Consider the following 15793-nt stretch of genomic DNA (forward strand, 5'->3'; position numbering starts at 1 on the left):
ATTGTGGAGCGGGTTTTGCAAAATTCTTAAATGGCGGGCCTATTATATGTCATAATGTCTATGTTACAAGGATAACAGATGTCAAATAGTCAAGAGGCCGGGGTGCCAATACATACCCCTACATGTGACATCAAGGCCTGGCGAACAAAGTAAGCAACCCTTGTATTACCCAGTGAAGACTCTCAACCCATATCTCATATACAACACACTTGCCTAGGCAACAACCGCTATGTCAGTAGTAGCCTGCATATTGCCCACAGATAGTAACCATGGTGTGATTGCAGTGGAATACAGTTGGGAATGGCACCCTGTCCCATCACTACAATAGGCACATAATTGCAGACAGTGCACCTTCACTATATTCCCTACTGGACGCCTACAACTGTGGTGCCATCAAATGTGACCCACAAAGGACATACCATGTCTTAAACACATGCCATGTATGGACAGATGCCAGTGACACCAGGGGATACCTGTATCCTGTTATCAATGTAGGTGCAGGTTCAAACTGGTGTCCATTGCCAGTTACCACCACATGAGGACAGAGCTGGCACATCTGATGATAATCTGTGTACACAACATGGGCCAGACACCCCAGGTGCAGTTCCACATGTCACTGAACATGCATGTGGGATGTGTGTACATCACATACATGGAAAGCATTGCACAGCACTGGCCACACATAATAGTAACCCAAGTGACTGGATGGTGAATACAGTGCCCACCTGTGTGGGCCAATCCAGACACCACACCCTTGAGCCACACTGCAGACCATTGTCATGTGGTCTGATGCAAAAGTAAACCCTTCACCTAGCCTTGTATAGCCTTCTGGCACAGTCAACCACTACACACACTGAAGCAATGCACCCATGCATGTCAGTACTGCCACCTTGTGTCTGTGTGGGTAGAGTATGATGCTTTCAACCACATTTACACTCACTACAACTTCCATTGGCCTACTGATGCATGCTGTCTGATGTCAGACACCTTCACATACCCTTTGCCCATATAACATCCAGATACCCCTGTGGTGCATGTGATACCTGCACATTACTGTATTGTGGCAAACTAGCTAGTTAGAAAGTCTATTCCTGACCCTGCCAAGTGTTTCAATGTGTGTGAGTCCCTGAAAGAGTGTGGCTGTGTTGACGTTGGCACCTGTTCATGTGGATAGGCACGTGTACTACACATAACTTATTGCTACTATATCACTACTGCAGATGTCACTCACTATCAGATATACCTTTGGACAACCCCCAACATGTAAGCTATGTGACTCATGCAATAACTGCATAGACATGTGATAGCAATACATAGTCAGTCAGGGGTTTGAAACCCTGTACTGGTAGGTGTATGACACAAACATGCATAGGTTTTACTCTCCCACCCCCTCCCTGACTTACTTTGTCTTTGTCTGTCTCTCTCACTCCCTCTTTGGTGGATGTGGAGAAGTACACCTGCTTTGCTTAGGCAGCAGTTTGTGTTTTGTAAGTGATGCTCATGGTCATCTGATGGCCTCTGCATGAATTGCAGTCCCCCTCTAGCTGATTGCATGTGGAACAGCTTTGGGAACATTCCCACAGCCAATTGCATGGGAATACACTCCAATATCTAGGAACATCATGTTGGTGTTGGGGCTTTTCATTCACTGTGAGCAGGACCTAAATTTGGTGTTTGGCAAACAACATCACAGATGGTATTGGGATTTACCTCTAACAACATACACTGTGGAAGCAGGCCAACAGACAGGAGGGGGATATGCCAGACATGACTACAGATTGTAAGTGTTTCTCTTCTGCATTTGGAATAATGTTGGTTTTACAGGGTGTGTGTGGATATGGCTGGTCTACATGATTTAATACCTGTCATGACAGTGTTATCTGTTTGAGGAAACTCCCATCTGTAGGGATATCTGCAGACTGGGCAGTGTGTGGAGCCTTTTGCTTCTTGTGTTACTCACAGAACACCTATCTGAGAACTGCAGAAGCATAATGTGAGGATTGCCGTCAGTACATGGTGACAGCCATAAGAGTTACTGACCTCATATCCCTCATAGGACATATGTCACAACAAACCCTTTTACCACAGTAAATGTATGAGGTTATCACAGCAACATGCCAATATTGGCCGAGTGTTTGCAGCTCCAGCCACAAGTCTGTCAACCTTTGTACATATGTCATTCAGTAAGAGGTGCATATGTACTGTACACCATTATTTATTGACATCATACCTGATAACAAGCCAGTCAGATATCAGACTGCTAAACATGTTATGTATAGTAGAGGTTGCTCCTGAGGACATAACTTGGGCAGTCTGCAGTTGTGTGTATAGTATTGGGGTTTGTGTACTTATGGTGATTGTTGACAGTATGTGTATTGCGCATATGTACCTTGGGCTGTGCACAGACTGTGGTAGGTGCCATTGTTCTTGGTCCTGTTCTATCTGATGTTACATGCTGCTTCAGTGTATGGTACCCTACTGGCTGACATGTCTGTAGGGCCAGACACACACTTGTGCCATACCACAGACAGGAATCGGACCGCACTGTGTCATGACCCAGTGTATGTAGGGTTAGTGTGTGAGTAGCACATATGAGGATGGTGTTTATCAGACAGTCCATATAGTGTCATATTAAGCTTGTGTACCATATGTGGCTGTGGCTGTGTTCACACTGGTTGTGGGTATGCACTTTCTAACAGGTGTCTGTTACTCTGTGCTGTGACATGCGTGTAGAGCCTGCTATAATTGCAGGCACATGTGTATTCCCTCATACAAAATGTAGTCCAGTGTTGTGGCAGTCTGCCTGCAGATTGCACTGTATTTTGTGACCTTCCCAGCAGCCTAGTGTAATTACCCAGTGTGCTGTTATGTCCAGTTATTTGTAAGGCATACTGCTGCCAGGCCACCATAACTGTTGTGTATTTCTGACAAAGCAGTGGGATTCTGTACAGCTGTATTTCACTAACTACTGGGTAGTATGCGGCCATGAGACCTCTGCACCACCAGGTATTATGTGTCAGGACAAACTGGCGTGTGTGAATGCATAAACTGTGTGGGCATATGTAGTCCAGTATTTATGTGATATACCCATGTACATGGCTAATAACATCTACATTGTGATGCGTGGTCCAGATGTCTCGCATGAAGGTGATTTTTGTACACCTATGGACTGACCACAGAGCGCCAGACTGTCCACATATATTGGTCATATCTCTGCTGTAGTCCACAGGATTATTACTGTGCTAGCAGTGATACTGTACTATGATGTCCTTAGGATGTCTGTTAGTAGCCAATGGCACACATGTCAAAAGCATATGTGACCTCCCACACACGTGTTTGTTAAGACAACCCCCGTTACAGTAGCAACAGTCTACATATATACCTGCAATACATATATGACATCCCCTTGCACTAAGAGGTTGGGACTATTGGTGCTGAGGTAGGACCCCACTCCATGTTCTGGACATATGGTAAACATATATGTATGTGTATATATATATATATATATATATATATATATATATATATATATATATATCCATATATCTATATAGATATATACACATATACATATCTCCATGTTCTGGACATGTATGTATATATATATATATATATATATATATATATATATATATATATATATATATATGTATATATATATATATATATATTTATATATATATATATATATATATATATATATATATATATATATATATATATATAAACACTCAAATATATACATATACTCAGCAATACATGTCTACACAAATAATACATATGCACATATAGTTATGGATATCTACATATATATCAACATAAATAGGCATATCTGATTAGATATGTATGCACATATAGTTATAGATTTCTACATATATGTCAACATAAATAGGTATATCTCTACACATAGTATGCACATACATATATATCTCCATATACATATATATATATATATATATATATATATATATATATACATATATATATATATATATATATATATATATATATATATATATATATATATATATATATACATATGTATATACGAAGAGATCTACAAATGGCCAAATATAGGATGCACTATACAGATGTGTAGACATACATATGTATGAATATATATATGTGTATGTACATGTAGACATATATCAACCTAGATATATATATATATATATATATATATATATATATATAGATAGATATATATCCATATTTCTGTAATGTGTAAACATCATGGTTATGTATACCTTCCCAGATGTACCTCATCGTATGTATCTGATATGTGTAAATTTAGATATTACAACATATGTGATGCAACAGTAATATCAATAACAGGTACTACACAATTGTGGAAGTCATAGCATTTATTTGCAATGGTGATGGACAGGTTGACAGACGAGATCAGACAAGAGTCCCTGTGGACTATGATGTTTGCAGATGACATTGTGATCTGTAGTGAGAGTAGGGAACAGGTGGAAGAGACCCTGGAGAGATGGAGATATGCTCTAGAGAGGAGAGGAATGAAGGTCAGTAAGACTAAGACAGAATATATGTGTGTGAATGAGAGGGAGGATAGAGGAATGGTGAGGATGCAAGGAGTAGAGGTGGCGAAGGTGGATGAGTTTAAATACTTGGGGTCAATAGTTCAGAGTAACGGTGAGTGTGGAAGAGAGGTGAAGAAAAGAGTACAGGCAGGAGGGGGTGGGTGGGGAAGAGTGTTAGGAGTGATTTGTGACAGACAAATACCTATAAGAGTGAAAGGGAAGGTCTACAAGAGGGTAGTGAGACCAGCTATGTTATATGGGTTGGAGACAGTGGCACTGACAAAAAGGCAGGTGTTTGAGCTGGATATAGCAGAGTTAAAGATATTAAGATTTGCTCTGGGTGTGACGAGGGTGGACAGGATTAGGAATAAGTATATTACAGGGTCAGCCCAGGTTGGAAGGTTTGAAGACAAAGCCAGAGAGGCAAGATTACATTGGTTAGGACATGTGCTGAGGAGGGATGCTGAGTATATTGTGAAAAAGATGCTAAGGATGAAGCTACCAGGTAGCAGAAAAAGAGGAAGGCCTAAGATAAGGTTTATGGATGTGGTGAGAGAGGACTTGCAGGTGGTTGGTGTGACAGAGCAAGATGCAGAGGACAGGAAGAAATGGAAACATGTGATCCGCTGTGGCAACCCCTAACGGGAACAGCCGAAGGAAGATGATGATAGCAATTGTTCAATACTATTAAATATGTGTAGTGACAGATATATTGGAAAAACAATTGCCTTCACAGCTGTTATGGCGTAGTGGTTAACTGTTGTGACTATAGTGTACAGCATGCTGGGTTCAAGACCTGCAAGGGCTGTATATTTTGTTGCTGGGCAGAACAAAAGCTGTTGGATATAGAGTGATTAAGGCAGTTTTCAGCAGCTTTAAGCACGTTTGGATGGGTTTGCGCGAAGCTAAGTGGTGCTACTCTACGGTTAAACATACTGGTACTTACACCATGTAGGCTTCGGTTACCAGTGCAGAAATCTGCTTAGCTGTTAAATTGCAGCAATGCTGACACCTGCTAAACACGGCTCAGCCATGGTAACCAGTGCTCACATCCCAGCCTGATAACATAGCAGGGTAATGGCATCTGTAATAAGTGTATGTAATGCCATGTACAGTAGATGTGTCTATGTGCTGTCATTACAGTAGAAAGGGGTGTGAGTGTCATGTGTGGGACACACAAGTATATAAGACCTGTACAGCACTGTTATCCATGTGAATGTGTTACATACAAGGGTTGTAACCCAGGTTACGTGCTGTCACACTGGCATGTAGTGTATCATGGTGGTACTACTGCTGACAATACTTTCGTAGGTAAGAGTATTGTGCTAAATGTAGTACTGACTACAAGCACACCTGCAGGCATATTTGGACTCTGAGGCCTCACTGTCATGTTTCTGGTGTGTGAGCTGTGTCACAGTATATATCCCCTACTGGATAATGGTCTAACATGTGGAATGTAACTGTAGACTACTGTCTGTACAGCACATGTCAGTGAGGGCTTCCAAAATGTAGTAATGGCATACATATTATTGTCAAACATCTATCTATCGACACATTCATCCTACTGCATAACTACTTGTCAAGCTGATGTCTGGCAGTCCCTGTACAGATGTGCAGATGGCAGGTGTCCAGCTTGGATACGTACAGGCAACCTATGCTTGACTGACACTGACATGTCTGCCCAGCTGTGTTATAACTGGCACATATAGGAGACATCACCCTGTATGCACCACATACCACAGGTACCTCCACTACACTACCACAGTTAAAAGAACATGCTTGGGTGCAGGTTCATAGGTTAGTACTAAGCTAACTGCCCTTGCGAGCCATTTTAACTTTGACTTTTTGAATTTCACTGATGAAGGCTCTGTTGAGCCGAAACCGGTCTGAATCTCTCACATCAGAATCATAGGGGGAATTGTCCCTTTATGTGAATAAATACTTTTTGTATTTTGGCACTTGCCAACACTTGCTGGCTTTTCTTTTTTGGACTTTTGCCTTGTTTGCCATGAAAGGGTTCCACGTGCATCTGCCCTGTGTATGTGCTTCTCCTTTCAGTTGCTGTGGACTGTCGTTGGCTTGTGCGGTCCTTATTTGGGCGTTTCATTTATATGGAGTGGTTATTTTTGATATTCCACTAAGAATTTATTTTATATCCATGTTTTATGTCGTTGGGTCAGTGGAAACGGGCTCCTGGCTGGTTGCTGCGTGGTCGTGCTTTTGCTGCTGCACGCAGTTCCATTTCCTGTTTGTACTCTCCGGTAATGTCGCCAGCGTCTTGAGGCAGTTTTCTGTTCGACGCTATTTTGGAGTTGTCTTTGACTTTTTGGAAACATAGTGGATATTGTATCTACATGCTGATAATTGCTGAGGTTTTCCTACGGAGATGCTGCTCATCATGTGAAACTTATAGTGAATTTGTTGGACAATTATTGTATGTATTCTATGTTCACATGTTTATACGGGGCTTGTTGCTCACCTTTATCCTGACTATTAGCTCAATTTTCATAGCAGTTGGGATTGATACAAATGTTTAAATTATTCATGTGGCTTTGTTTGGACATATTTTTTGTCTAACATTGGGCGCAGGTTTATTCTTGTTGCTTTTTGATGGGGTGGTTGTCTTCATACCATATTTAAACAGTGGAACATTTCTATATCATTGCTGTTATTATACAATTGGATTTGGTATCATGGTTTTGATGATATGACTCATATATTATGACATTTTTTTACTTTCAGTCTGGTTTTAGTTTCAAGACTACCTTTATTGCATTTATAGGTTAGTTTACATACAATATATTATGTTTGTTAAACTTGGTCACGCTGTGAGTTCAGGATAGATACATGTGTACTTTGTTGTCAGCATTGAAGCTGCAATTTTCATGGATTTAAAGCTTTTTTGACTTCCATTTTTTGTTTACTAGATTTTTCAGACCTCATCATTTTGAACATTTATATATGCATGTTTCATTTATGAATATTTGCCTTGGTGGTGTCACAGCTGAATGAAATTAGTTGTGTGAATATTTGGTTCGAATTGTGATATAAGGCACCTTGCGGTCAGTGGATATATATACTATAATTGAGCCATACATTCTTTGTTTTTGGTTTGGTGGCCCTTTTTTTTATATAGTACTATATTACTATCGGACATTGCTGTGGGTTGATACCAATACGCAGTGGAACGACTATAGGGGTTTTCTGAATGTCGTCTGGGCTGCTTATTGTATTGAGTAATCCATTTAAATATTGTTTATCCATAAGACTTATACACAGTACCAGGATATATCATATATCTTTTTATATATCAGTACTGTTTATTGTATAATGGTCTTTTTTTGGATACCCTCTTTGGATTTCTCCTACATCAGCTTTGTTATTTGTGGGCAAATATTGACTATGTTTTTTTGTGCCTTATAATATATGATATACTATACACACTTGCGTATTTTCAGCAGCTGTCGCCACATCAGTGGTTTATTGGTGTTTAACCATTAATTATATTTAAGAATTTAGTTTTGTATATAGTGTTTGGTGAGGTCTGGTCTTTCAGTACAAAATATGGCACTTTCACCCCTTATACAGGGGTTATCATCTGATGTGGATGATTTATCAGTGTTTGGTTTGAGCACACATGGTTCACTATCTATTTCGGATGCTAGTGGATCTGACCTGGACACACAGTGTGACATATTTTTTAGTCGACTTGGCAAAAATATGAAAATGGTTAGGACTAATGTGTGGCATTTACGCCTCTTCAAGGCATATCAGCAGAAACAAATTACTCCACGTGGCCTCAGGGTTAAGGTACAACCCTTGGTCTCAAATATTAATGACCAATTAATTGAGGACTGGGGCCATATTCAACAATTAGCATCTTCTAAATTTGTGGATGCTCTGGCTGATTTTTATGAACGTAAGGTGCAAAAAGGGGTGAAAGACTTAGAAACCATTTGTTTGGAGGCCAATAAGTTTGAAACTTGTGATTCTTTTTTGACACAAGTGAAAAAATTAACTACTGACCTTTCCAAGATGGAATCTACTTTAAAGGAGAGAAAACTCAAAAAATTCCTTAGAGATGTAGGTGATTATGAGAGGGGTAAACCTTTCGACACATCTAAAAATGTTTCATTTAGATCACCTAGGGAAAATAACAACAGTGATAAGAGGTTTTCAACTCCCAAAAGAAAGAGACCCAAATCCATCCTTAAGGAAAAACTTTGGCTCTTCTAGTTGTACCTCAGGGGAAGAGACTTCTTCCAACACAGAAGGTGAATTTGATGAGAATCCTAGGGATGGGTTACTTAAAGTTAAAAGGGATAATTTGTCGCACATTCCTGGTCTAGATACAGATGAGGGGGGCGGAAGCATAAGAAAAGATGCATCGAAACAGAGTCTGGAGGCTCTTTTGAAAATGATGACACAACATTAATTTCTAATTCCAATGTTCACAATATTTCTTCTGTTGAACTAACTACCACACAAATCAAGTTATTGAATAAAGGGTTAAACTTTGTTCCGGGTTTTTTTGTTCCTGAACAGTCTTTAGCCCAGGACGTGACAAATTTTTGTCGACTGCTTAATTTGAAATTGTTTTTTGCCAACAATGATAGGGGTACATCTAACGAATTCAAGTTTAAAAAATCCACCTTTAATCCACCTATGACCCACTTGGTAGGGGGTTTTCAGAAAAGTGTATTACAAAATATACACTGCTATTTTAAGGATTTTTCTATATCTCACAATAATTTGTCCACGGAAGAAATACAGATTCTTGAGGAGCTTACGAAAAACAAAGACTTGGTTATTATACAAGCTGACAAGGGTGGGGCGGTGGTGGTATTGGACAAGGTTACTTATGATAAGGAGGCTATGAGACAATTGGGGGATAAGGAATATTATATGCAGATGCCTTTAGATCCTTCTCCTCATTTTCAGCGTAAAATTGGACAGTTTTTGACAGAAGCAGTGGAGGAGGGCATAATTACACAATATATAAAAGAACAACTAATGGTCCTGTCACCCAAGAAACAATACTTTTATTTGTTACCTAAGATACATAAACACGCCACCAATCCACCAGGCCGACCTATTGTTTCTGGACATGGGTCCCTTACTGAACCATTGTCTGAATATCTAACTCAACATTTGAAACCGCTACTTTTGTCTATAAGAGCTAGGATTCAAGACACTACTCAGTTTTTGGACATTATTAATGAGACTCAACTTGAACCCCACTGGCTATTATGCACTTTGGACATTACCTCTCTTTATACCAATATTCCACACTGGGCAGGCTTACAAGCTTTGGACTATTGGTTGACTAGATATGGCTTATATCAACCTGGTTTTAATACTTTTTTGGTATGTCTCACAGAATATGTGTTGACCAGCAATGTTTTTTACTATCAAAATCAATGTTTTTGGCAAATCAAAGGAACGGCTATGGGTGCGTCTTTCGCACCCATTTATGCAGATCTTTTTATGGCATATATTGAGGAGATCATGATTTATGACCATAATCATAACATTTACATGTGTGAGATGGATATTTGGCGTCGTTATCTGGATGATTGTTGGTTGGTGTGGAAAGCTGATGAATATTATCTTAAAGAGTTTCTGGATTACCTCAATGACAATGTATGGGGCATTGAATTCAAGTTGACCTACAACAGATCCAGGATGTTATTCCTGGACGTTGAGATCAATAGAAATGAGGACGATACTTTGTCCACTACATTATTTAGGAAATTTCCAGAGTTCAACTCCTTATTACATGCTACCAGCTTCCACCCACAACATATCATCCAGAATATACCCAAATCCCAGTTTTTAAGAGCCAGAAGAATTTGTTCCAGCCAACAGTCTTATGTCCAGACTCGTGATGACTTGGTCCGGAGATTTATTGATAGAGGTTATCGTCCAGGTACAGTACATTTGGCCAAACGGTGGGCCTCAAATTTAAATAGATAGGATTTGCTATCATATAAAGACAAGAACAATGATTTGGTTCAACAGCCATTACGTCTGATTACTACCTATGGACGGAATACATGGGGCTTTATGAACATTATACAGAGACATTGGAATGTGTTGAGGGCTGACAATAAATTAAATTCTTTTCTTCAAGACAGATGTTCCTTTTCATTTAGGAGGGGACAGACTATTGATTCCAAACTCAGTCATTACAAGAGGGTGAGTCTTGACACTATAGTTCCTACTCAATTATCTCTTACAGGGAGACCAGTTCTAGGATGCATTCCATGTGGCCATTGTTCATTTTGCACTCGGGTTCTACATACTAGAGAATTTAGTAGTTAAAACACTTCTGAGGTCTTTGATATTAAATTTTGGGCCAAATTGCAGTACTGAGTGGGTCATATATTTGGTGACCTGTACTTGTTCTGCATTTTATGTGAGCCAGACCTCTAGAGCCTTCCGTTTTAGAATGTGTGAACATTTGAGTGACATTAAGAACAAACGCCTTAGTAATGCATTGTATAAACACAGTTTAAAACATGCCTCAGCTTCTTTTAAGTTTGTCATCATTGACTGCATTAAGGGTATATGTAAAGACAAACATCATTGGCATGAGTTACTTTGTTTTAAGGAGAGGAAATGGATTGTAAAACTTGGAGCTCTGTTTCTACCTGGTCTTAATGACCAATTTTGAATTAAGCATTTTGATTGGTTTCTATGTGGCTTTTCATTGTATATATGTATTCAAATTGGCATTTGATCACCTTGACTTTTTGAATTTCACTGATGAAGGCTCTGTTGAGCTGAAACCGGTCTGAATTTGTCACATCAGAATCATAGGGGGAATTGTCCCTTTATGTGAATAAATACTTTTTGTATTTTGGCACTTGCCAACACTTGCTGGCTTTTCTTTTTTGGACTTTTGCCTTGTTTGCCGTGCAAGGGTTCCACGTGCATCTGCCCTGTGTATGTGCTTCCCATTTTAAGCCTAGCCAATTATCCCTAGTGAGACTCAAACCCTGCACCTTCTGTTTGTAAGGCAAACACCTTAACCATTAGGCCACCTTCCCAGGTCTCCATCACAGACACTAACCATGTGTTGTAAGACATGTTGCATACAGGTCAACTGGATAACCTCAGTGGCCATTCGCAGGAAGCACCCAGAGGATTGGCTGATGCATGTCACTCTCACCCTGAGGGTCACCACAGTGGTGTCTGTTGTTAGATTGCCTGCTGGCACATGGTAGTTTGCATGATACCACTGTACACACATCCCATATACAACCCATCTCTCCATGGACAGTAGAAATTCAAACCAACACCACAAACTGATGAAAAAACAAATATGCAGGACAAAAGCGCATCAGACACCCAGGAATCTTCAGCTATTCAGCTTTTTTTAATGAAAATATAAACAAATCACAGTACCACACTGTAGAAGGTAAGCGCTTTTCATCTGGTACAATGACCACACTTCTTCAGACAAATAACAGCAGGCACAAAATCAGTTTAAATATATATACTAGAGCACACTTCCCTCCATCCCCTAATTATTCAGTTATTCAATGCAAAGGCAATTAACCATACAAATAAGTCTTCTACTTAAAAACTGAATAAAAATTAATTCCTTATAAAGGTTTATAGTAGACGTGGGGTTGAACAGTGTGAGTTTTGAATTCTAAACATTATTTAAAATACTCATTATGTTAATTTTTGTTTTTAAAATCGCACTCTATGTTTTTTATTTCTGAGATTTTTTTCAGGTAAATTGCTCATTGCCACACTATGGTAACAGAATCAGTAGTTGTTTTAAATGCCAGCAATGAATTAGCTGTTCTTAAGGAATGAACTTTAATTCAGTTTTATACGTAGAAGACTTATTTGTATGGTTAATGTGTGTAACTTCTGTGGCCATTATACACATGCTGGACACCTGCACACAAGTCACTGGCTACTGCTTGCACTACATCCTGGTTCTTTTTATGCTTGGGTGTTACATTGTAACCAGTGTACATTGTTGAAATTCATGTGTACAACCTGATATTTTTTATATAGCAGAACTGTTAGATTTGTGACCATATGCTATTATTACATGTCATTGGTGTGTGTATGTGTATTGGCATTGCTTTTATCTAATTTGCTGTAAGGTCAATGAAGGTCATACAGGTATGCCTACACCTGTATGCTGACTTTAACATGGCATATGTGTGGCGTATGTATTCCATTACACATCTATTTGGGTTTGTGTACACCCACTTGTGTAGGAGCAGCCAGTTTGCTGCATTGCTCTAGTACCTCTGTTTGGCACTGTGCTTGGTTGTTTGCCTTTCACATGCTGTTCTGTCCTCTACTGGTATTTTCTGGCACTCCAAGAACTGCATTTGCTCATCTGTGATGTTGCTTGGCTTACACTTGCACCACTGATAGACTATTTGGAAATCCAATGTGCACTGCGATCCCTATTTTCTACCCTACAATACACATCTACCATTGTTCATACACATTCAGGTATGACTGCCACACAGTTTGTAGCATGTCATAACATGATAGTGCATAGGTATATATGTATTTCTGCATTTCACCATGGCTGGTATGCATCCCTACCATGTCTGACGACTTTCCATTGCCCATGTTATTCAGTGTATCATCTCTATAACTTACCTGTCCCTACTGTTTATTTCTTAACTTTGTCTGTCATGTGTTGTGATATTTGTTCTATGGCTATACCTGCTGTGATAACCTTCTCCTGCTCTTTATCTATTTTTACATTTCCTTCTTTTCTGAAAAAAAATAAAAAATGGGGCCTATTCACATACACACACACACACACACACACACACACACACACACACACACACACACACACACACACACACACACACACAAACATTGCCCATGTCCCCAACTGTGTCAGATTTTTCTTTTCCAACATACATATTGTGTGACCCTCTTCTTCATCCATATTCCACTTCTGCTTTTCTGTCTCCCTATTTCTTTGTGTGTGTGTGTGTTACTTGTGTTACTCTCACATGTCTAGCACCCATTGTTAGCTACTGTGACCTGCAGTGATGTGGCCATGATTGGCCTTCAGCTTTATTCATTTTTTTTTATTAGAAACTTTACGGATTCCATCATGATCTGAAAGTGATAGCATATTTTAATAATAATGGAATTACATAGATATTATGTAGTTGTAAGCTTACTGGAGAGATTCTGTTGTAGATATGTATTTACAAATGTCATGCTGTTTAGACTGTGAGATTCTTTCCATACCTTTGTTAATGTACTTCATGCTTTGACAGCAATTATTCATGACTTATGGAGTAGTGATTGATATACAGTACACCATTACTACTAAGATTGTCTGTTGCACACCAAGATATTGTAAGTTCACTGTGGCATATTTACATATTTCAAAGTTATCTGTAACTTTTATGCTGATATTGGCATCATTCACCAGATTCTGCAAACTTTATGAAATCCAGTCCAATGTCTTTATTTTTCCAGGATTTTTCAGTACTTTATTTTTAAATACATTGCACTCTGCAGAAAAAAAGTTGGAAGACCATGCATTATGTGATGCTGGGTAGATAAATGGAACAAACCAAAAACATAATTTAATAACTCTTCTTTTTGCATTACTCTTGACTAGCAAGAAAATGGTTAGGGTCTTATTCAAACAAGTGTATGAAACAATTGCATCTATACCAGCTTTTAGAGGCAACAAATCATTTTACCTGTATCAGCATTTGTAACTGAAATTTCACTTCTGGTCATTTTTACGAAGAAATGAGAAATGATACCCACTAACTTAGTAGCAACATTCTATTCTAATTAATATCTGCTTAATTAAACAAGTTATCTAATTTGCTTTAATTAAAAACATATTGCCCAGTCTTATACCTGTAACCCTTTTGGCTTTATGTTACTCCTGTAAAGAACGTTGCAATACTGATTGCTACAAAGTTGTCAGTCATCTTGCTGGTAACTGTTCCAAGCAGATGCAAGCAACATTTAAATGCATGCACTAGACCTGACTACTTGGGAATTTGCAAACAGCAAACAGAACATGTACTGCCAATTAGCTTGAAAAAGTATAGCCTGCACTTACAGATATTTCTTAAATCTTTATCATAGTCAAGACTCTGCTCATTTGTCTCCCACAAACCTTTTCATCTACTTTTCTTGCGCTAAACCCATTGATGCAAATGGTATTTTACTCTAACGTCATTTTAGTTGAAACTACCTAGTCCCAGTAATTAACTGCTTTTCTTGTGATCCATGAACTGATAGCTATAGTTTCTTTTTGAAAATGATAAGTCTTCATGTAAATAAATCTGGCAAATCTAAAACCGATGTATTTGAGAATTCTTGTTTACCATCTATCTATGCCTGCTTATCTTGCACAAGGGCATAACTTATCCCATATGAATCAAGCTATAGATGGCAAATTGATCTTTAAGTTGACAGCCCCGTCATCATAATCAGCTCCCTTTTTCCCATTTTCTGTATGGGTTAGGGATGTCATGTCAACTGCCATCATCTCTCTCTCTCTCTCTCTCTCTCTCTTCAGTGCCACTCTCCTACGTTCTTTAACACTCATGCCTGTCACAGATCTTCTCTCACACAATCCATCCACCTCTTTGCTGGGCACCCTTGTTTCCTTTTGCCTTTATCCTTTCTGTCCCAAATCTTCTTCACTAGATTGCCTTCTGCTTTCCTGCTCATGTGCCAAAACCACCATAATCTGTTCTCTTTGGCCTTTTGACCTTTTCTGCAATTGGAGCTACTTGGCTTCTTTTCTTATGTCCTCATTTCTTCATCTGTCTCACAGTGGGCACTCTACTACCTTTCTTGGGCATTTTATCTCCATCACCTTTAGCTTCTTCAACTGCTCTGCCTTTACTGCCCAGGTTTCTGTGTCATGCAGTAGTACTGGTTGCACCACTGTTTTGTACACCATACTGTTCAGCTTCTTTGGCATTCTTCTGTCATGCACTACCCCTGACATTGTGTGTCAGTTGGCTGCAACCCCTCTGATTCTAGCTTTAACCTCCTCATTCATTCAAACTTTTCTTCTTCTCAACCACCCTATAAAATACCTGAAACTGTTAACCCATTCCATTATTTTCCTTCTCTCTCAATTTTCAGCTTCTTCTGAACTCCACCATTTGCTACCAGTTTACATAATAGTTAAGGTCTTCATTTCTCATGCACAGGGTTTGATCCTGACCTACAGCCAATGCCTGTTTGGAGTTTGTATGTTC

The sequence above is a fragment of the Protopterus annectens genome, chromosome 6.part0 (assembly GCF_019279795.1).
Source record: "Protopterus annectens isolate FY-2018-M chromosome 6.part0, PAN1.0, whole genome shotgun sequence".
NCBI lineage: Eukaryota > Metazoa > Chordata > Ceratodontiformes > Protopteridae > Protopterus > Protopterus annectens.